We start from the raw sequence: 22,331 nt of genomic DNA, 5'->3' as shown, positions 1-22,331 counted from the left end.
CATGATGAAGCACTCACCAAAACAGAAGCGGCACGGTCATCATGTTAGTCAGAGGCCACGCAGGAAATGGAGGGCGTGCTCATTTTGAATCATTTGAAGCATTAGTGAGTTTAGCAAAGAGGCTGTTCCCAAATGAGTGAGCAGGGCAGAGGGGACCTACAGATGGTGCAAAACTCCAGGCTGTCACTGTCCCTGGACCTGAAGAGCCCTGGGGTGTCTGGAGAAAACAGGCTGCCCTTGTGGAAGGACTAGGGATGCAGTGACCCCCTACCAGCAGCTTGGGAGGCTGCCAGAGGACTCCCAGTCCCCACCCTAGTCTCTGCTCCGCCCCTCAGGAGATCAGTCCCACCTGGGAACCAGAGTAAGAAAGGGCTGATAGGGAACATGTGGTGAGCAAGCAGGGTGGGAGGGGGACTCACTGAGCCTCAAGGAAGGAGCCTGGACATTTCAAGTTTACGTTCAGTAGAACCATACATTTTGAAAATATAAAGCTATTACTTGTAAATGTATATCTCCAACCAGAGGTTGGCATTAGAGCTGGAAGCTAACCACTCAGGGCTCAGCTGTTCTGCGGAAGGAGACACACAGAGGTGGAGGAGAAGGGTGCTGGCCTCTGGGAAGCTCCCTAGCTTGCAGGAGCTTAAAGCAAGTCCCAAGCCTCCTGATACAGCCAATCATTATATGCAAAGTCGCCTCTCAGAGGAAGACACTTCAAAAATGAACAGCCAGTGGGTGGAGGTTGCCATGGCAGCCACAGTGCCACGCACCTGTCATTGTCCATCCTCTGCTTTCAGAGGGACAAAGTGGTCTTGGGTCATGGTGTGGAAGGAGAGAGACAGGAAACTGAAGCCAAGAAGGGCGCTCATGTCAGAGAGGAGCCGCAGGCGTTAGGCTTCCAGGGGCGGAGAGCTGGAGAAAGCAGGCTGCCCTTGTGGAAGGACTAGGGGTGCACTGACCCCCTAGCAGCACCCTGATAGGAGGCTGACCGAGGTAAGACCAATTCCCGTTATCCCCAGTGATATGCCGAGAACAAGAGCTGGAAGGCGAGGAGGAAGCCAGAGAGGAGTTTTCCCAGGCAGCACCCCATCTCCTCTCCAGCTCAGCCAAATGCCCATGTCATTTCTCCTGTTAAAGTCTTGCATAACTCCCTGATGAAAACCCCGCACACTGGACACAGGCAGATGACAGTCACACTGTGTAGATGCTTCTGTGGGTTCATCAGGGCTGAGGAACCTCAGGCTCAGGGTCTGTTTCACCTGTGACAATGTGAGGAGACTCAATGTTAGACTCTGGCAGGCACAGGGCCCTATTGTCAGTATGTCCTCAGGAGACGGCCTGCTGGTCCCTGACTCCCTGACAGCCCTGCCCCAGGCTCTCAGGATGCTCCTGGGATTTCCTGACTTGCACACGTGCCCCTCTGTGCCCCTCCATGTTCAGGGCAGCACCTGGGTACCACCCACAGGTGGGTGCAGATACCACCCACCTGCACAAGTGATCACACAAGGTTTTTCTGACCAGGTGTGTGGACTTTGAGGGGCCCTGCATGGACTCTCAGCTTTACACTTATCAGCCATGTGGCCCAGGCAGGTCACCTAATCTGTGTGTGGGTCCGTCACCTGGGAAGCCCAGTCCAAAGGCCTGCACCCTCACAGCATTGCTTGAGGATTTAACGGCAGGCACATGGAGGGGAGGAGGACAGTGGTCAGGGCACAGCATGACTGCCCAGGGAATGTGAGCTGTTATTAATACTGACCACGGAGTTCTCAGCACAGCTATTCCATACCCGCCTCTCATAGCACCCAAGACTCTCCCTCCCTTTTGTATGGTCAGGACAGAGGAAGTAAAATCCAGTGGTAAAGGGTTGCTCCTAGGGTCGGTCTGTATCCTGGTACTGCTGTGTGATATCAGGTGTGTTACTGAACCCTTCTAGGCCATGGTCATGATATAAGATAATCAAGGCACTGTCTTCAGGGGGATGTCACATGGATTCAACTCAACATATCTTAGTGTTGTTCTCTCTCCCTCCCCAAAACTTCAAAAAATTTTATGGCTATTCTTGGTTTTCAGTTCCCATAGAAGAGAGTGCGTCTACTGAGAATCATAAGAACTTTGAAGTCAGACAGACTGGGTTCACACCCCAGCTCCCTGCTGCTATTGAAGTCCACTGGGAGAAGATGAATTGAGAATTACAGAGATCCCTGAAATCCTGGTAAAATCCTCCCTTCATGACTGTGTTTTTTAGCAAGTTGGCCTCATGTACCAATTCTTACCTCCCATAGTCGGATATGGGGCCAGTGAAACAATTCTGGGACACAGAATCAAGCCAGGCAGCTGTAACCATTCAGAAACTTTGAGTGTCTAGTCCTTTTTTTTTTTCTGTGTTGGTGACAAAGGCCTGAGATGAACAACTTAGAGGGGAAAGGATGGGTTATGGTTCATGATGTCAGGGGGTCCAGTCCATGATTACTTGGCCCCAGACCAAGCATCATGGTGAACAGCAATGATGTCACCTCACGATAGCAGGAAGCAGGAGAGGGAGGGGCAGCTATCCTGATGTCCCCATCAAGGGCAACCCCAGTGACAGTCCACTAGACCTCACATCTCTACCCTTTGCAGCATCACGAGCTGGTAGCCAGGCCTTCCACAGGTGGCTGAGGGGTGATCATGGAGATCCAGACCCTGACAACTTGCCTTCAAGGACCTGGACCTTCAATCCATGTCCATTCTCTGGGAAATGCCTTATATTCTAAGAAAGCTGTGCTTTGTTGGGCCCAAGATTTAATGGACTGTGGGCCAAGAATAAGAACCACCGTTCTAAACCCTGTGCTTTGACCAACCCATCTTTGACCAAACAGGCCCTGAAATGCTTTGCTTGCTAATACAAGTTATGGCCATGGGCCTGTGGATGTACTTTCTTTCCAGCTCCATCTCACAGTGTAGTTAAAAACACAGTCATGGCTGGGTCCATGGCTCCCAGGAAATGCAGAGCACAGTGCCCACCCTGCCTTTGCCCATGGTCATCAGCAAAGCAGCCTCATCCTAGGCTGCATGGCCCCTCCCTCTGCACTCCTGCGGCATGGTGTTGCTTATCAGCATTTGGAGAGCAAACCTGTGCAAGGGTGCTTTTCATCCCCTCACGTGCTATGGGTTCTTACTCTTCCTGTGATAACAGGCACCCAGCATGCTTCCCATCCGTGGTGTAAGTGATATCTGTGGTCCCTAACAGCACCAGCCTCTGCCCCTAGTGCCTCTCTCTCCCCAGCTCTAGCACTGCCTCCCTTTGTAGTCCCCACCCTCAATGGAGTGGTTCCTGGGTCACAAATTATCCTTGTCACCTGTTGTGTTAAATTCACAAGCTGCAGCATCCTCCTCCCCTCTTCTTTAACTTTTCTACCAGCACAGTTCACGTTTGATTTTATATCCCTTCCTGGAAGATGCTTTCCCTTCCTTGAAGATCATCCCCCACCCTCCCATCTACGATCACAATATTCTTCAAGTTCCAACAGAATAAAATTCGGATTGGTCTTCAGTATTGCAAAGGAGAGCACATCTCCTGTCTCAGTGGATCTGCCTGCTCTTCCTGGTCAATCACAGGCCAGACTGAGGGGCTGATGTAGGGCCAGGCAGATGGAGAAATGATTTCTGGTTTTCCCTTTCCATTGTCAGAATCACAGTTCAGGTTGACCCATAATGAGCCCCCATTTCTCATACCAGGTGCTGTTTACAGGAAAGAGCTGACCCAGATTCCAGCCCTGAAAAACCCAAACACGGCGTTTGATAGAGTCCTCAGTGGCCTGCTGCAGTTCAGTTGTTGTACCAGCTCACCTGCTGCAGCAAGGAAGAGCTGCAGGGTTCAGGAAGGTGCGATCTGTCTTGCTGGTAGTTCCCTGGGGTACTCACAGAGGCTTTACGAGGCCTGGAGGCAACTTCAGGAACAGCCTTGTTTAGTCACTCGCCCACATTCTGAGAGCTGATAATTTAAATGCCTGGCCTCCACAGCAACCCCCCCCAACATACAACCTAGCATTGAGGAAGAGGATGGACATGTTTCTTCTACTTTGTCCAAAGGACAAATGAGATGCTATGCTATGCTGTGACTATGTCGCCTCCCCAAGTGCAGGTGTTGGAACTCAGTGGCCCATAACAGTGTGAGTAGCAGGCCTGTCTAAACTGATTGGCTATGAAAGTGACAGAGGCTTCAGGTAGCACTGGGCTTCTTGGCCTTTCCTCCTTTTGTGGTGCAAGGATGTAGTGTCAGCCCCTTTGGAGGATACAGAACAAGGTGCCACCTTGGAAACAGAAAGCAGCCCTCCCTAGGCAACCAAAGCTGCATGCACCTTGACCTTGGACTTCCAGTTTCCAAAACCCTAAGAAAATAAATTTATGTACTTTATAAATTACCTGGTCTCATGTCATTTGTCTTTGCACCAAGCTGAGCCAAAATATCTTGTAACTAGTGAACTGAAATCACATGGTAGACACTGTTAACCAAAGGCCACCGCTTCATTCCTGTGGCCTTCAGGCTCCTGATGAAGGTAACTAGAACTGGGTCAGTCTCCCACCATGATGCTGGAGTGGAGAACTGGGACCATTTTACCTTCCTGTTCTTTCCACCATTGCTAAAACCATCTCGTATGCTGAGCAGGAAAAAATAGCTAAGAAAACCAAAGCTCTCAGAGATCAGTGTCCACTGTGGGCTCCTAAGTGTAGTCCAGGCTCAGAATGGGCAGCGCAGGATGAGGAGCATTGTTTCAGGCTTGTGCATCTTGCTAAGGGACTCTTGCTCTTATTCTTTATATGGTTACCTGACTGTTCTGTGTTTGACATTGAACAAATGCTCAAAAGTGTCGATTATATAAATTGAGCAAATTTTCTATTTCTCTCTTCCACCAGAGGAAAGAAGCCTTACCACTCACCAGGCTCAGTGGCCATCAGCTTGGCTGTGTCCAGAGTGAGGTCTTCCTGGGCTGCCGGCCTGCTGGGCTCCCAGGTTCCACCCCTCCTGGCAATTCCATCCCTCTTCACTCACTCTGTCCTTCTCTCCACCAGCAGGCACGGACACCTGCAGATGTGAGCTGCCCGGGAGGGCACTTGCTATTTGGTGCATCTTGTGTAGGAATGCTTAAGGTTGGACCTGATGAACAAGGAAAGGGCTGAAGAACCAAGAGTGGTCGGAAATGAGTTCAGAGAGCACCATGGAATCTTGCAGGCTGAAGAGAGGAGAAGGAAAATCAAGCAAGTTGTTCTTGGCAGAGCCATAGAAAGTGAATTTCATGGGAGCAGAAAGGGTGAGAGGCATCCCTGCTCTGGGAAGATTGGGGGAGCCGAGGGTGGGAAGCAGCAGTAGGCTCCAGGTTGGAGCCTGAGACCTGATCCAACAGAACCCTCCCCAAAGACAGAGTAGAAGACACAGTGAGCAGAGCTCAAGCATGAGTATCTGCAGAGGAACACAGGCAGAAGAACACATAGAACTTTCCTGCATCCCTTCAAGCAGCTACATATCAATGCCGGTCATGTTCTTACAAATAAATCAAGGCTTATTTTTCCCTGGGTGAAAACATTATCTGTCTTACTGTATATATTCTTTTGTTTTTCTTTTTTTAATCAACAAGTTCTTATAAGCATTCTTGGGCATTTCACTGGGGCATTTTGTGACATTGTTCACTTTTTGACAAATGTTGGATTAAATATTAAATGCATTCGCTGGATTTTCGCTCAAGAACATACAAGAAGTCCTGGAAATATTTCTTCTTAATCCAGGTAAATACCTGAAAACCCTCTCTTTCACTGAAATTAATTATAAGGCAGTACAGATGCTGTTTGAGTTATAATGGAATTATGTTCAGATAAGCCCATCAAAAATTAAAAATAACTTTAAAAAAAATACTTTCAATATTCCCAGACACCCATAATCCGAATGCAGACACACAGAACACTATGGAATCTCAGATTTTGTCCCTTGAGATTGTGTGGCCCAGGATCACAAACTGGATCCTACTGAATATTGTCGATCTGAGAAAAGATGAAAATTCAGAGTATGAAATCTACTGAATGCATGTTGCTTCTGCATCACCATAAGCTTGAAAAAGTCTAAGTCTAACCCTCCTAAATTGGAGATGGTCTATTCTATTCAGAAACCCCTAGAAAGCCCTGACAGGCACAGTGTCCTTCATGTGTAGAAATCATAGACTCTGTGGCACAGCACAGAGCTGGTCCTAGTGTGAGCATCTAACATCATCATCCTCTGAACAATTTAGTGCTATTTCTTTTACTTCTGCCTCTTTCCATAATCTCAGAGGAAGGGGTCCCCTTTGACCTGGAGCAGACATGGATCCAACCTACATTTCAGAGAGAGGCTAGTGGCCACTGTTGTTTCTTGGCCACTTGGAAACTGGGGCAGACTGAAGTCCTTCTGTGCATGGCCAGCCCTGTCCCAGGGCTCTGTGGTTATTGACTGAGGAGAGAAAGCTCTAACAGCTGCACCTGCCACTACCTCTACAGCAAAGCAAAGCATAAACATGGCCAGAACAGCAGGGATAATCTCTCTGCTGATTAAGCCACCGAGCAAGCTTCTGGTTCTTGCTGGTCATTTTCTGCTGGGGCCGAACAATTTCTTGATAATGCAGAGCAGTGGCTATATTTTTAACCTGAAGTAGGCAGTGAATCATTACAGCCACTACAGATGGGAGGTGGGGAGGGAAATGCTGCCTGCAGATAGGGAAGAGAGAAGGTGAAGGGACCAAGGAGTGCCCCTCCCCTCTCTCCAGGCAGTGTGGCTTCTGTAATGACCTTAGAACAGCTGGAATGCTGTCATCTCCAGAATCCGTAACAATGGACCCTTCTACTTCCCTGGGGAGCAGATACGCAATTCCAGGATGGGTATCCAGGAAGCTAGGAGTTATGTTTATTCATTCAGCCTACAGTTATGAAGGATCTACCAGGAATGTGGTACACAAAATAAAGCACAGTGAGCCACTGTGATCCCTGCATGCTCGTCACATCCAGAGTGTCAAGGAAGGATGTCAGGAAACACCCACTGGGACTTCTTTCTCTTTTCTAGGGCTCATCTAGTTCTCATGAACTCCTCTGTACATTTTGAAGCCAAAGAGGATGGACCAGGCAAAGAGGATGGCCCACAGTTAACAGGAAGGCAGTGAGCTGCCTTTCATCTGTTGTCTCCAAAGTCTGACACTGTCCGACCCTCCACACAGACTTATGAAGTCATAGTGTTACAGGCAGCTGAGCTAGTTAGAAATATTATAGGCAGTCGGACAGGGCTAGGTCCTCAAAGAAGCTGGCACCGAGGACCAGGTGTCTGAGGACCTTGGAGGAGACACACACCTCTTGCTGTGGGCCAGATCTTGGGACAGAAAGCAAAACAAGTGTGGCCACATCCTTAAGTATAATCCTTAGAGATTAATTCTGGATGACTTTGGGAAGCCAAGAGTCACCATCCCAACCCTCCATAGGAACAGTCACTGATGTGACCCACTTCCCCATTTGTCCCTGATTTGGTCAACTTTACCTGAACAATTAATCCTATTGGTTGATCATAGATCTGTCCCACCTCATGCTCATCTGCCTTGTGAGTTCCCAGTTTTCCCCAACTTTAGACCCACCTCACCTCATGATTTTACTCTATAAAAATCTTGAGAAAATACAGAATCTTTGGCAACCCACTTGGGACCCCTCTGTCTCTCTCTGCTTTCTTTCTCTCAATAAATATTTCTGCTCTTAACCGCCATTGTTCCTAAAATTCATTCTTCAATTTTAGAGAACATGAACTCATTCCGGACATATATTAGGTTGGGAGTTTCATTCCCCTATATCAATAGGGCAACTACAATTCATGGAAACTGAGGCTGAGCTCACAGGTAGAATGACAGGATCAGGACTGTAGTTAAGACTCTGAGCCTCCATCTTGCTGCCTCCCCAGTTAGAAATAATGAGAAAAAAGAAATCTGCCAATGTGTTTGATACCTGGGTCTATGGAAAGTGAAACAATCCATAAAGCTATGAAGCACTTTTCTGATGATTAGGTAGGAAACAGCCCGGTGAATGTTAAGGGCATCATAATTAAAACCTATCCATAGTCATCTGATCCACCCCGTCTGATACACAGAATGCTTTATGGCAGATGCGGATACTGTGGTGAGCCAGAGACACAGAGCCAGCCTCGTAGGCTGGACCCTGATGGTGTCAGCTCTGTGTCTCATGTTGCTGTGAAATAACACAAAATATGAACTTTGGCTTTGAGCCAGCTTCTTGGTGCACAACTCTCAAAACCCAAGTAATATCCCAACCAGAGCAATAGTAGTGCTGTCTGGTCAAATTTTTGCTGTTTTGTCCCAGATTCTGAAAACAGTGCAGGGCACCTTTCAGAACCATGAGGGTGAAAGCACCTCGTGTCTCATAGCATGACCATTCTGCCACCCTAATCATGGTAGTTTAAATGTTTATAAAGCTCCTCGATCATCGCAAGGTGGGGCTGGCTGCCAGGGGAACCAACCTGTGATTGGACAGTTGGGAGTTCCAGTCCCACCAGTTGACCTCTAGGGAGGACAGAGAGGTGGGAGTTGATGAGCAATGGACAGTTGTACAACCCAATACACATCTGAATAATAACCCACCCATTAACAACCCCCAACAGGGATTTAGGCCCATTTGCTGAACACATTCATATCCAGAGATTGAGAGGGTGCCGTACCCTGAACCCATCAGGGCAAAGCTCCTTTTTATAAGTTCCCTCTAGCCCTAGCCTGTATCTCTCTTTATCTGGTGAGGCATCTGCACCCTGTTAATCTTTTGTCCTAAATGGATCTTAGTAAGTAAACTGCTTCCTCTGGTTCAGTGAGCTATAGTAGCAAATGGTCAAACCCCATAGGAAGATCAAACAGGTCACACGATCCCTGATTTCTAGTGAGTCAGTCAGAAGTTCTGGCATCTGAAGTGAGGGACATCTTAGGAGACAAGGACCTGTGCACTCTAAATCTAGTAGATAGTGTCACAATTGAAATAAATTACAGGATTTGCAGCAGGTGTGAGAGAATTGGTTGATGTGGGGCTGTGGGGTGGGTGGATCAAAGGCATCTTGAACAGTAGTGCCCTGTGCTGTGTTGAGATAAAAGAATAAAATTTTGGATGAGTTCTTTAATATTAAATTTATAAAATGATGCAATTGAGTCTGTAACATTTCTGTGCAATGCACATTAAAAAATAGCCTCAGTGTTAAACTCACAGCTGCTGAGCATTGCTATCTGGATGTGAATCCCAGCTGTGCCTCTTATGAGCTGAGTGATGATGGGAAAGTTATTTAACCTCTGTAGGGCTCAGTTTCTTTATCTGTCAAATGTGGAGGGAGACAGGTGATACCAAATGTCACATGATGGGTAAAGGCTTAAAATAACACCTTGCACATAATCAGGCTAGCAAAGTGTTACCTATTAATACAAATATTATCTCCTGAACAGAAATTTGTCATGTAACACCTAAAACTGTAATGAAGTGTAAAAATAGTAAGCAATCCTTACAGAGTCAGTGCTATCTTACCTCCCCTGGGGGATCCATCCATCTCATTGTGCTATCTTTAGGGGAAGTGTCTTGGGAGAGATGACACAGTTAAAAGTAAGTTTAGGGAAAGGGATGGCCCAGCTGCTACCATAAAGTAGAGAGCACTAAGCATTTGGAAATACTGAACTTATGGTTCCAACTCTTCCCAAACATGTCCTGAAAACCATCAAACACTTTTCGATCGTCAGAGACAGCAAAAGAAAGAACCTCCGTGGCCCTTATCTAGACATAAAGATGAGCCCCAAACTGAAAGACAACACTAGAATCTCCACCACTGATCATTTTCATGAACCCTAAACTCTGTAATTGCTATAATGATCTGCAAAGACTAGAATTTGCAAAGGATGAGCGAGTTGACCGACCCTTTTGTGATATAAACTGGGAAATGGAGGAAGGAGCTGCTAATAAAAGAACCAGGCTCTCCTGGGGAAGTCACTGCCAGCCTGACACCAATGCCCAGCCAGCCCCTCAGCACAACCTGCAGTCTTCCCTCTTCCTGTGCAGGCTATCAGGGATTAATACCAAGGACGGTGAAAATAAGAAACTCTCCTCAGGCATCTGCAGTGCTGGACACTTCTCCACACATTTTATTAAAATTATAATTAAGAGGAAGACAGTAAGTTATATAGAGAAAAAAAGCCGTTCCCTCTTTCCCAAGATGTCCCCAAGCTACCCAAGATTGGCACTGGTCTCCAGTCAGCCTTTTCTTGCTAGCTGCCAGCCGTCTGCCCCTCTGTCTCATGCCACCTGCTGTGGAGTTGGCATTTCCCTTCTTTCCATTGCACTCACTGTCCTGTGTCCTGGTGCTTCACAATCTCGTGACAACTGTCAGAGATCACCTGTTCTCCGGGTCTGACTAACTCAGGGACCTTTTAAACCAGAAGCCCTGGAAATCCCAATGTGTGCCATTGTCTTTCCTGCTTAGGCAGGGCTGGTACAGCTTGCTGGCTGCATCACAATCTTCCTAGAAGATGATTGTAGGCCATGCTGTGCACAAACCCAGCTGTCAGCCACTGGAATCAGGACAAAGGCTCCAACAGCACCTTGGCTGATTGGGGCAGTAAGAGATGCATCAGATACCCTCAGCGAGAGAGGTCTCCTCAAGAGCAGGCTCTCCCCTTCCCGGGTAGCATTCACAGCTTGCTAGCAGACTTCAGCTCTTTAGTCCTCAAGAAAGACCTAGAGTGTGCTGGCCAGGCCTCTAGGGGCTGGCAGAACTTTTATTTCAAGTGGAAAATTTTTCACTAGATAATACAGAGGAATTCAACATACAGAACTCAAGTTTGAATGATGTACAGACTACTTAAGGAAAAAAGCATTATCTTGCTTTCTCTTCCAACTTTGACCTAAGTTTTTATTGCAATGATGTTTAAATATATACAAACATTAAACTAAGTTTTTACAGTCCCTCTAATATCATCAAACTTCAACTGAATGTTCTAACCAAGTACAAGTGAAATTATAGAACCAATACAATACAGATGAACAACCCTGATTGAATATTCACCTGCTGACATTTTGCTGAAAGTTACCCTCTCTTCTGACTATGATGTGGATTCAGAAAGCTACCACATGAGTGTTCTGGATTTCAGCATACCCTGCTGTCCATTCTACAGTGGACCCTTCTCCCATGCTTCCTCATTCCTAGCAAACAAAGCAAGCCTTTCTTGGACACAGTGTATAGTCAAAGCCTTTTCCATGTCACTACCAAGAATCCACAGCAGCTAAGAGACATCAGCACTAACTTGATTATAAGAAAACATAGCAACAACAATCCCCACAAATATAGGTATCAAGATCGTGCAGTATTCTTCATTATGAAGTGATCCCCCTGAATATGCTGATATTATTTTTAGATTACAACTGAAGTTTTAAAAATGCACAATTTCAAAGGTACCCTATAGATATCCTTCCTTGCTCCTTATAAATGCCCCTATATTCCACGTGGGCAATAAGCAATTGTTTGGAGACCAAGAGACAAACTGTGAGTCCTGGACCCGCCCATCCCTTACCTGCAAAACCTTAAGCAAGTTACTGGGCCTCCCTGAGCCCAGCCTCCTCATCTAAATAGCATAAAGATAAAAATAGAATGGACTCCTAGGGTTGCCAGAGGCCCCGGGCGCAACCATGTGGAGAAGTCTTTAGTCTGGCGCCTGGGCTTCGCGGGTGTCCAATCACTGCCCACCATTATGCCTGTTAATTTGCTTTCCATCCAGCTTCCACATCCAGGTCCTTATTAAAGCCGAAGCACTTCAAAATGCTGTGAGTCTGAGATAGAAGAAGCCTTTAACACATCTGCCTGCGGGGAGTTCTATCCATCGCATTTGGCGCCCTGTTGTGTGAGAGGGAGGTGGTACAGGTCACATTCCAGAAAGAAGAGACCTTTTCACACTCACGAGGTGAAAGGAGACAAACTTCTGGTGTGCAAGTACTTATTTTTATGGTTAATTGCTCAAGGATAACAAAGGCTCTCCAGACATTTGCAGGTGTTTATATCTTCAATTATGCTTCTGATTTCGAATGGATATAATGGATCATGTGTTTGTCTTACCACTGAGTGTGCGCCCCCTACAGGCAAACTATTGTAATCATTACAGTGCAGGTTGGGGGCATGGGGGAAGGGTTGGCCAGGCAGTCAACCCCAGGGCACTTAATATCCAGGACAGGTCTCAGGGAAACAAGGAAGCAGGTTGTCTCCTGCTGGCCTCTGATTTCATTGATAGTACACACATTTGTGACCAGCACAATGCCTGTGGGCAGCGGAGGTCAGCAACTGTCTGGATGCACAATATAGAGATATGAGGCTATGTATGCGCCCCAAACACAGGTTCAATAAGGGCAAAGGCCGGAGGAAATCTGGAAGGGTTGGAATGGAAAGAAGACAGGAATTTCAAGAGAGATGAACAACGTCCAACTAACATTTCATACAGTCGCAGTGTGTTCTAAATGGTTCTTGTTGGTAAAACAGTTTGTATTCTGATTATTATCATATCTTGTGTTTTACTAACACTCTATATCTGCAAATTGTATACAGATGCTTAGTTTATTTCTTACAAGGACAAATTATTTATTAGAGTGGGAAGCTGAAGAAATAATATCTGGTCTTTAACTGTGTCTCAGTTATTACTATTGGCCTCCTGGGGTTCTCTAATAAGTAGCCATTAAGAAGTCAATTTGCAATTAGGAAAAGAAATATGGATATTTGGTAGCATTTACCTTGCTATGAATGACAAAAGTCCTGACTGACAGCAACCCTGCTGATGCAGGAAAAAGGTCATCGTGATTAGGATATTGTCTTTAAAAATTAACAATCTGAGAAGGAGGAAAGAGGCAGTAAGAACAGTTTTCTTAAGCAATGATTAGAATACTGCAGAGGCTACATTAAAACTTCACAATAGGGCCTGGGGATTTAGCTCAGCGGCATAAGCGCCTGCCTTGCAAGCAGCAGTCATGAGTTTGAGCCCTGGTACTGATTTTAAAAAAAAGTTCACAATAGTAAAAAGCCAAAAGCAAAAAAAATCATAAATTTAGAGATATGCTAGAAAATCCTAAAAAAAGGAGACTGACTTGACAAAAAGAATAATTAAAACAATAAAAATGGCCCAAAACAACAACAAAACAATTATCTTAGAGATGACCTCTCACCAAACTAGATAGCCAGAGTTAAGTATTAGCTGGTACCATGTAATAGATTTTATTATTATTATTGCTATCATCATTTCTAAAATTTCCCTGTGGGAAGTGTGTATATTCTATCATCTGAACAGTAATTTTCCTTTTGGGAAGAGGAAGCATGTTTGTATCTCTTTTATCCCATTTTGGAGGGGGGAAGGAGGCAGCATTCTTTTTAGCTTTCTGAAGCATTGGGGTCACTGAAATAAGGATGTGACAAGATGAATGAGATGGGCATTAAAGGCAAAGTCCTTGAACAGAGTCAGAGGGGCAGCTCAGCCGTGATACTGGGTGCCTACTTGGAACCATTTAGAGAGAGAGAGAGAGAGGGCAAGAGAGGGAGAGTGTGAGACAGAGCTCCAAGTGGGTGGGGATAGAGGAGGGATGTCCTTGTGATTGGTTGGAAACTCCTCCCCATCAGCCTCCCAAATATATGAAATTAGGTTCTGATGACCAGTTACGTAAAGTCTCTAACCTATATCACTGTTTGGGTTTTCTTGTCTATAAGACATGCCCTTGAAATTTACTCTGTCCTCAAATTACCTAGGATTGGTTTTCATGAAAATCCATTAAGAGGTCTCTCATTCCATTCAGATAAAAGGGACCTCATATTATAACAACTTGGCTTGAGTTGCAAGTCAGTAACAGGGAGAGGTTGTGAGGACATCATGGTGATAGATTCAGGTAAGGGCCAGAAACAACATGGCGGGCATGCCTGGTCCCTGTCATCCAAGACAGAGACCTTTGGGTTAAGCAGAGTCACACTTAGGAGGAATAAGATTTTTTTAAAGAGTAAAACTGGAAGTGTCATGAGGAGCCACCATGTTTGGCAATTTCTAAATTTGGAGACCCTTACGGCCTTCATCTGAATCGTCATATTCCTGTTCAGGGCTCTCCATGGTGGCTTCTTGGGAGCTGTCAGGGTGAATAAGAAAAACAGTGAAGGAGCAAAAAGCCAGGTCGGCAGAGCCCCTCGCTACTATACCACCGGGAACTGCACATTGTCCCTGTCCTATCCAAGTTACTGACTCCTTGGAAGGTACTGAGCCCATCAGGGCCACTCTGCATTCTTAGAGTCCCAAGTCTCCACTGTCACCCTCTGAGCAGTTTTCACACAGGATGACGCAAGCAGCTGTGGGAGGCACAGGGAGCAATGAAGGGTTCCTCTCTGTCTCACCTGCCCTTGAGCCTGACCTTTCTCAATCCAGTTGCCTACACATATGAAGAGCTGGAAAAGCTTCCTAAACCTCCAGAGTAAAAGACTAGGGGCCTCCCACTGTGCACCGAGACAGAGGGGGAAAGAATCCCTTTTCCAGCCCATGAGAAGTCTAAGGCCAAAACCAAACCACCCCTCAGGATGTGGGGGAGAATGCTCAGGGTCTGTGTGCCGGGCTGTAGGCACAGGTCAGAAGGAAGCCCTGGAAAATCTGACCAGGCAAAATATTACAGTCCAGAACTTCGCCTAAATGACACCTTGTCAAACTGTGAAGTTTAATGGTAAACAACAGCAGGCCGTGGAACAGAGGAGACAAAGAAATAAGAAATAAGAAAACAGAGGATACAAAATGAAACACTTTTATGTAATTCCAGGTGCTGGCTATCTTCCTTGAGAAACACGTAACCTTTATTTTTATAAATGTTGCTCGTATATCAAAAAAGATCAAATGGATAGCATTAATGCCCACAAAAGGAAAAAGTTAACATATTCATGAATGTACTTTGCTTTTACTTATCAAGGTTGAGAGATTTTTCTTGAGCAAATAAAATATTGTTTGAACCGTGCATTAATTTATCTGAATTTACCAGTTTCTATTACAAAATTTATATGCTAATACCTGTAATCAAGTAACTTCTTTCTTGACAAATTCTTAAGCATCCAAAGAGAAAGAAAATTTGGATACTGATTTCTTTCTATCATACAGTATTTCCTGGGCTAGCTTTATCAGTTATAGAAGACAAAATAAAAAATAAATTATATTAATTTAGCCTTTCTGGTAACTTTATGGGGGAAAATAATTTAAGTTTGCTGTTTATTTCAATAAACTGGTCAGTGTAATCAAAACAATTGACGTGGTGGCCTTTTAGTGAGTAAGACCTTTTCATAAAAGCAACCTGATTAGACACCAAATTAAAATTCTAGGATGAGGTGGTTTTCAGAAGATTCCAATTAGTTATTCTACTTATTTTTCCTGCGTGTGTACTCTGCATGATGTCATCTTTAGGAAAGGTGGAACAAGGTATGTGTTGCTGATGTTCACTCAAAAGACCCCAAAAGGATGAGGATTCATCCAGCTGCCCAACAACATAACCTGTGAACGCTTGTCCGCACCCATGGACACAGTCCAGGCTCTGAACACCCTTTTGCTGAACCGAGAGTCAGAAGAAGCAGAGTGTACACTTAAGCAGAGCTGGCTTCACCTTGTCAACATTAGAGACCATTGTCTGCCATTAGGAGAAGGTTGTCCACTGAAATCCACTTCCCGAAGACACTCAGTTAAATCTAAGAGACCCCACCCACGGTCCTCTGGTCCCTGAAGTCCAACCTCCCTGAACGAGTGAGGCACAAGTATTTCCAGGCTGCAGGTGCTTCTGGGAAGCAGAACACCCTCCAGCACTGACCGCTGCCAGAAAGAACACATCACACCCAGCAGGCAAGAGCCAAGTTCTTGGCACTGTGCACCGTGTGTGTGGGGAATGATTATTACCACAACCTCACAGAAAAGCAATTCAAAGCAAAGCCAGTATTTGGGAAAAGCTTGCAGGAAAGTCCATCTATTTGAGCCGTATTTCCATTTCTAAGAATCTCTCCGAAGACAATGACTTAAAGTATGGGAAAACATTGTGCTCAGAGATGTTCATTGAAGTATTGCTTACATTGTTTTAGACAACTAGGAACCATCTGAAGCTCAACAAGAGAGCAGAAGGTACATGAATTACAGTGAATTATATGTAAGAAAGCAACACTGCTACTGAAACAATGTTTGGAATCACAACATGACGTGAAAGATATTGAAAATGTTTGGTAAAATATACAAGATGCAAAATTCTATTTGTCTTGGTCCCAACTGTGTAAAAATATATGTGCAAAAAAGACTGAAGAGAAATACATGACATGTTCATATTAATTAGCATTTACTTGGTAACGTGTGATTTTAATTTTTTTTGTAATCTTCTTGTGTTTTCTAACATTTTTATGGGAAACACATTTGTCAAGCAAAAGAGATCTCTAAAGAAAAAAAAAACAAAGATTAGGATGCTCATTGTCCTGCTGAGTGGACAGAGCTCAGCAGTCCATAGGGACTGGGGACTGTGACCCTCTCCCGAGCAGATTCTGCATCCTCCTTGTCACTCAACTGACTTGAATCCTGGTGACTACTTCCCTTGTGTCAGGGCCTTTCTTCCTTGACCTTGGTGTTGACCCTCAGCCTTCTCTGTTGGCACTGAAACCCTGCCAGCCCTGACTTCTTCACACGCCTCTCTTTCCCCCTCAACAGCTGGATCCAGGTTATGGTCATGTCAGCCTCCTGCTGGCCGAGCTCAGCCTTCTGTTGGTACTGACTACAAAATAAGTGACTCTCAAAGGAAATGAGTTTTTCATGCTGAAGGACAGGATGAGGAGACCACCTTTCTCAGTGTATTTCCCATCGAGGGGCACAGACTCAGCCTGATGTGGGGAGGGCACAGATTAGTTTCCAAATCAGATAGGTAACTGTCACTCAGAGACCCTCCCCCTTCAGAGTGTGCTCCTCTGTAAAGAGTGACAATGATACCCCACCCAGGAGTTGTCATAAGGATTAAATGGGACAATGTATGTAGTGTGCTGAGCAAAGCATCTGGCACAGAGGCCGCGTGTGACAAATGCCAGCTCCTGTGACTATTAGGCTGATGGGAAGCTCAAGGTCACATAGCTGGGAAGTGACAGCCCTGAGATTGGAATTCCAGCCTCTTCGTGCCAACGTCATGCTTTTCACAGGGTATGAGAAGTTCAAGGCACAGCCCTTGGCCCCAGAATATTTATAAAGCTTTTCGGCAGACACAACTGTCACATGAACGCACAAAGCAGTTATTTCCACACAAAGAACTAAGGCGAGAGTAATAAATGCTACATGGAGCTTAAAAACTACATTATTCTTTTGTCCAAAAAGAATCATGAAAGTGTGTTTTTAATGCATGATTTTTTTTTTTTTTTTTTGGCAAAGCTTGAGAACCCTGTCTCCTTCCTTGTTTCAATGTGTGCTAAACACAGGGAGATCAGATAGGAAAATGTAGCCCTTTCCCTTTCCATTACAGAAACTATTTCTCTGACTATTCTGAATTGCAGGAATTAGAGCTATTTCGGGAAGCATTTCTTAACTTCTAGAATGTGCCATTCGTAGTCACATAACTTATTATATTTAAAAAGCAGTTTCAGTGAAGTTTGACAGTCTTTCCTCAACTAGATTAATTAATTTAATCTACAAGATAGGGCACCTAGCATTTGATAACACAGGGATAGTTAGCATTGTATAGTCAGAGGCAGAAAGGGCCTCAGGATGATAGGACACAGAACAGTGAGTTATTCAGCCCCTCCGGGGTCCACACCACAATAATGGAATCCAGGATTCTCAAGAAGAGGCAGTAACATTGCTTTTACAGCAACCCGGCCTCCTCAGAGACTAGAAAAAGAAGAATCCAAAATTCAGGCAGGTAAAACGTTGCTTACATAGAAGAGGGTGATACTTTAATAAGTACTTAAAAGATTCTCATTTTGAAAGGTATTTAATGTGTTGTCTGTGTTTTATATTCCCAATGTGTGTTATTTTTCTAAGATGGGCAGATGATACTTAACAAAGGACCGGTACCTATGGAAACTTCCCAGGAAGGACATCTTCAGAAACACTGCACCTTCCTTTTCTACACGTCTGCTACCCTGGGAATAGAGGGTAGGGACCCCATTTTCTGGGTATGGTCAATGAGGCCTATTTGTAAACAGTGTCTCCGTTACATTTTCTGTTCCCATCCTCACATTAACTTTAAGACATGTACATCAATTATCCAGTTTTTCAGAGAACAGAAAATGCACCAAGTTTAAGGAGCACATCTCAAGTGGTCAGTGACTTCAAAGACACCCCTCTTTAGGATCCATGCAGGGTTTTCCCCAGCATCAGGCACCCCAATTCACATAAGCTGTTAAGAACAAACTGCTATTTGAGTGACCAGGTAGGCATCATCTTAAGCCAGACTGATGGGTCTGTTAGGGGAATCTTAAATTGGGTGGCAAGATTTGAGGATACAGAGACTCCTTACAGAGCACTGAGCTGGTATCTTCTCCTGGGGTTACACGGATTTAAAATAACTAGAGCCTGAGCCAGAATGTGAGCTTACAAAAGCTATACTCTATCAGGCCTCTTGACTGAGTCCCAGTTCTCCTCTATGGCACCAGCCACAAATACCCAAACATAGGGACAAAACACATTCCAGGCTAAGTAGGAATCATTTCAGTGTTACTGTGTGAGTCACTTCGGCCATTCAGAGCCTTGGTCAGATACGGGTTTCAACACTGAGTTGAAGCACTTTTCACTAATCGAGTGACCTGCAAGGCACCTCCACCTTTCCCTGATTTCCTTTTCAGTTATGTGACAATGATAGCAGCGCCTGCCATAGGTTAAAAGCAAGACCAAGGTGATAATCCATAGACAAGTGTAACTTCCATGTGTTCAGTGCATAGGACGCATTGAGTGAATGTTAGACATTATTATCACTATTCACACACAGCCCCGGATGGGAAGTTGTAATGAATGAGTTACACATTCATTCTTTGGGTAAAAGTGAAAGCAACTTCCCATTCCCTGGTTCACCTTCTGCTTCTCCAAAGGTCGCAGGTAAGGAAGCTCAGTCAAAGATTAGTGCCAGGTTGGAAGAAATACAAGTGTCTACTGAGCAATTTCATTCAGATGTTCAACATGAAAATTCCCTATCTTAATTTGCTCTTTCTCTTTTGTGCCCTGATTCAGCTAAAAGCCTGAGCATCTATCCCAATGTCTAAGCTCCTCCCCTCAGCTCTCTGCCCACCTGGTGACCAAGGAGCACAGACTCTCCCTCTACACAGCTCTCTGTAGATCTGTCTTTCAATCTGTGGCACTTTTTTTTTTTTTTTTTTGCCTGTCCTCTTTCAATCTGAGCTCACCACCTACAAAGTCATTTTTCAAACTATATATTAAATTAAATCATTCTCGCATGAAGTCTGCAAGATTCCTCCTCGAGGGCAGAGCCTGGCCCAGGCTGACTGCGACCTCCTCCATCTTCCCAGCACCCGCACCTCAGACCCCTAGGTGATCCCTGCTCTAGAGAACTCGGACTACCCCCTCAGATCCAGTCCCACCCCGTGCCTCCTACAGACTGTTCCTGATCCCTGCCACCCCATTTTCCCTGGGCTCCCACTACTTTGTACTATACGTGCACCAGGTGGAATCACTATCATCTATTCCCCCATCCTTCCACTCTGCTAGTTTGATTTCTGGGGAATACAGGCCTTGTTCTTTTGAGCCCTGGTACAGGGTCTGCACAGCACATAGTGGGTGCATGAGTCGAGTGGTTGGCACAGAAAGGAAAAAGGAACAGGTCAATAAGACCTCTCTCAGGTCAGAGCTGGTCTTGTAAAGAGAACGCTAGTTCCTGCACTATCATGACTACGTCTAAATGATTCTGCAAGTGGTTCTTGAAAGTGTGTGATGAAAACTTGCAGGTGAGAAGCCCGCAGTCCCCATTCATTGTTAAAACCTCGTCCCTAGGAAAGGGCCGCTTGCCTCTAGGGTCTGTGGGACCTATGCACGCATGCATTTTGGGCATTTTCAGCACTTTTGAAATCCTGTCCCTTAATTCAGGACAGTTCTAGGCCTGGACTCAGGCAATAGTTGTTCAATAACTGCTGATTCGATTTTCAGTCCATTGGAAAGCAAAGTGCTGCTCACATTTGAGATAAATAGAACTCAAAGACTGATCGCACTTAATATAATAGCTCTGAGGGTAAGGAAATCAATGACTGCGCTGAAATCAGCCAAATGTCCACTCCCTGCCTGCTTCCCGGCCTTCGGCTTCTGAGAGCCATCTATCTTCCCTGTGCCACCAGATGTAGGCAGCCGGATAGCTGGGGAGTGTCACCCTGTCTCTGTGCCACATCTGCCCTGCATTTTGAAGTCAGTGTCACTGAGAGCAGTGCAGGTGTGAAAGTTGAGCTGCACAGTACTAATGTCCTACATTCCTGAAGCCTCAGCCTACCCGAGTGCGTCCTGGCTGGACGGAGAAGTGGGAGTCAAAGGTTGTGGCATCCTTTCATCTCTGCCCCTGGGAAATAAGGGGGCGGTTTAACGCAAAGGCGCCCAGGAAATGTTTTTTCTCACTAAAGCAAAACAAAACAAACAAAACCCCCAGGCTGACAGTGCACTCTTTAAACGCCCTTGGACCCTTGTCCTCTCCCTGCAAGCTGCGTGGAGATGTCCGGCCACACTCCACTGCATCAGAGGGGACTGAAAGAGAGCATAGCCGGCTGGAAAAACCCTAAACTGGAATAAAAACCAGGCCCCTGAGGGCGGAGTACCAGGCGCCCAAGACCCGCACCCTTGCTGCGCCCACCGCCCGCTTCCAGCCCTGGTAATTCTTAGGAACTCGAATCTAAATCGATCAGGGCTGGAGCTGAGGGCGGAGTCCCCAGGTGCGGGCCGCACCCCGCGATCCGAGCCCACCCGGGTCCCCTGCACCTGCCGCCGCCAGGGGGACGCTAGATGGGCTCAGAAAGAGGCGAGGCGAGGTGAGGGCTTCCGAAAGCGGCGCCCCCTGTAGGGCGGCCAGGGACTTCCCACGGGACCTCGGCGCTGGACCCCACCCGCAGCCTCGGGACCCCAGACCTAGCGCACGACTGCGTCACTGTCACCGTCACCGCCACCGACCCGCGCGCGGTTCAGCTGTGCGCTCATCTGGGGGTACCTGGGGTCCGGGGGTCCCGCAGGGCCTAGGAGGGGTCCGAGGGTCCTGGCCGCGTCCCCTTTGAGCTCTCCCGGGGTCCGCGTTGGTCGTCCCACCCTCGCGCCCTGGAGCGCCGGATCGCAGCTCCTCGGAGGCCGGGCGCGGTGGAGACGATGGTGGAGACGGCGCCCCCGCGCTCTCCCGTCGCCTCTGGGACCGCTCCAACCGGCCCCGGCCCCATCAGGCTTCCCGGGGTCGGGGGCGGGGGCGGGAGCGGGTGGGGGCGGCAGGGACCCGGGCACCTACCCGAGGGACGCACTGTGCGCCCGAAATGTGGAGCCCTAGACCCGCCGAGCACTCGCTGGGCGACGAGGACTCTGTGACAGCCGGCGACACGGGGCGGCTGGGACCCAGGCAAAGCAATCCGTGAAGATCTGTGCTGGAGAGAGTGAACCGGCAGAGGCTCAGTTCTGAAGAGAGAGGACCCGAGGATCAGGATACCCAGCTCCCAGGGAACAGCAGAGCCTCCGGCAGGAAAGGAATTATGCAAGCGACCCTAATAGGGAGCCGCCAGGGAGGGTGCGGTGCGACTCACCTGAGCCGGGACAGCAGCCCTGACCATCCGGCGCCTGTCATCTCCCCAGCTGCTGCATAAACAGGCCTCTCGCTGCAAGCCGCACTGTTACTTAAGAACACGCTTTAGCTTTGCACCGAAGCAACCCAGAAGCATGTCACTCCTCGATTACCCAGACAACACATACACACACACACACACACACACACACACACACACACACACACACACGCACCAACCCTCTTGATTCTACTGATCGGCCTGCATTACTGTAACACACAGTGTCAAATATTTTCGAAGTTAAAAATGATCTTAGATTTTTTTTTTCCTCCAGTCTTCTTCTGGATGCACAAATCCATAGTACTTGTTGATTTAGACAAATTGCCATTTGGAAAAGAATTGTTAAACGAACATTATAAATAGAGCAAACAAATTCCTTCCCTAGAATTTTCTCACTGATTCGAACTCACCAGAACCAAGGTCAAGTCCTCTTCCCACTGTCTTTCAGAAAGCTGAAGTTAGCTACAGTGTCTGACTATGCCAAGCCTCACCTTTCCAGATAAAGCATTTTCTA

The 22,331-nt window shown here is 46.5% G+C and overlaps 1 protein-coding gene across 6 annotated transcripts in view; it reads right to left on the bottom strand.

Moving 5' to 3' along the window:
- Nucleotides 1–21,948, bottom strand: part of Rcan2 (regulator of calcineurin 2) — a 151,940-nt gene extending 129,992 nt beyond the window's left edge. The window contains exons 1-2 of one of the 6 annotated variants that reach the window (XM_003473827.5): nt 21,779–21,927; nt 21,490–21,622 (exon numbers count right to left, since the gene is read on the bottom strand). The gene's annotated coding sequence lies outside the window, so the exon portion shown is untranslated. Of the gene's footprint in view, nt 1–17; nt 175–21,204; nt 21,365–21,489; nt 21,727–21,778 lie in introns of those variants that run through there. The other 5 variants (XM_013156798.3, XM_013156799.3, XM_013156797.3 and 2 more) reach the window with 5 other exon arrangements.
- Nucleotides 21,949–22,331: the final 383 nt, after the last annotated feature.

This window comes from Cavia porcellus, unplaced genomic scaffold (assembly GCF_034190915.1).
Source record: "Cavia porcellus strain 051 isolate PalLab524CR breed Dunkin Hartley unplaced genomic scaffold, mCavPor4.1 scaffold_28, whole genome shotgun sequence".
Lineage (NCBI taxonomy): Eukaryota > Metazoa > Chordata > Mammalia > Rodentia > Caviidae > Cavia > Cavia porcellus.
This window is presented reverse-complemented; position numbering and strand designations above follow the sequence as displayed.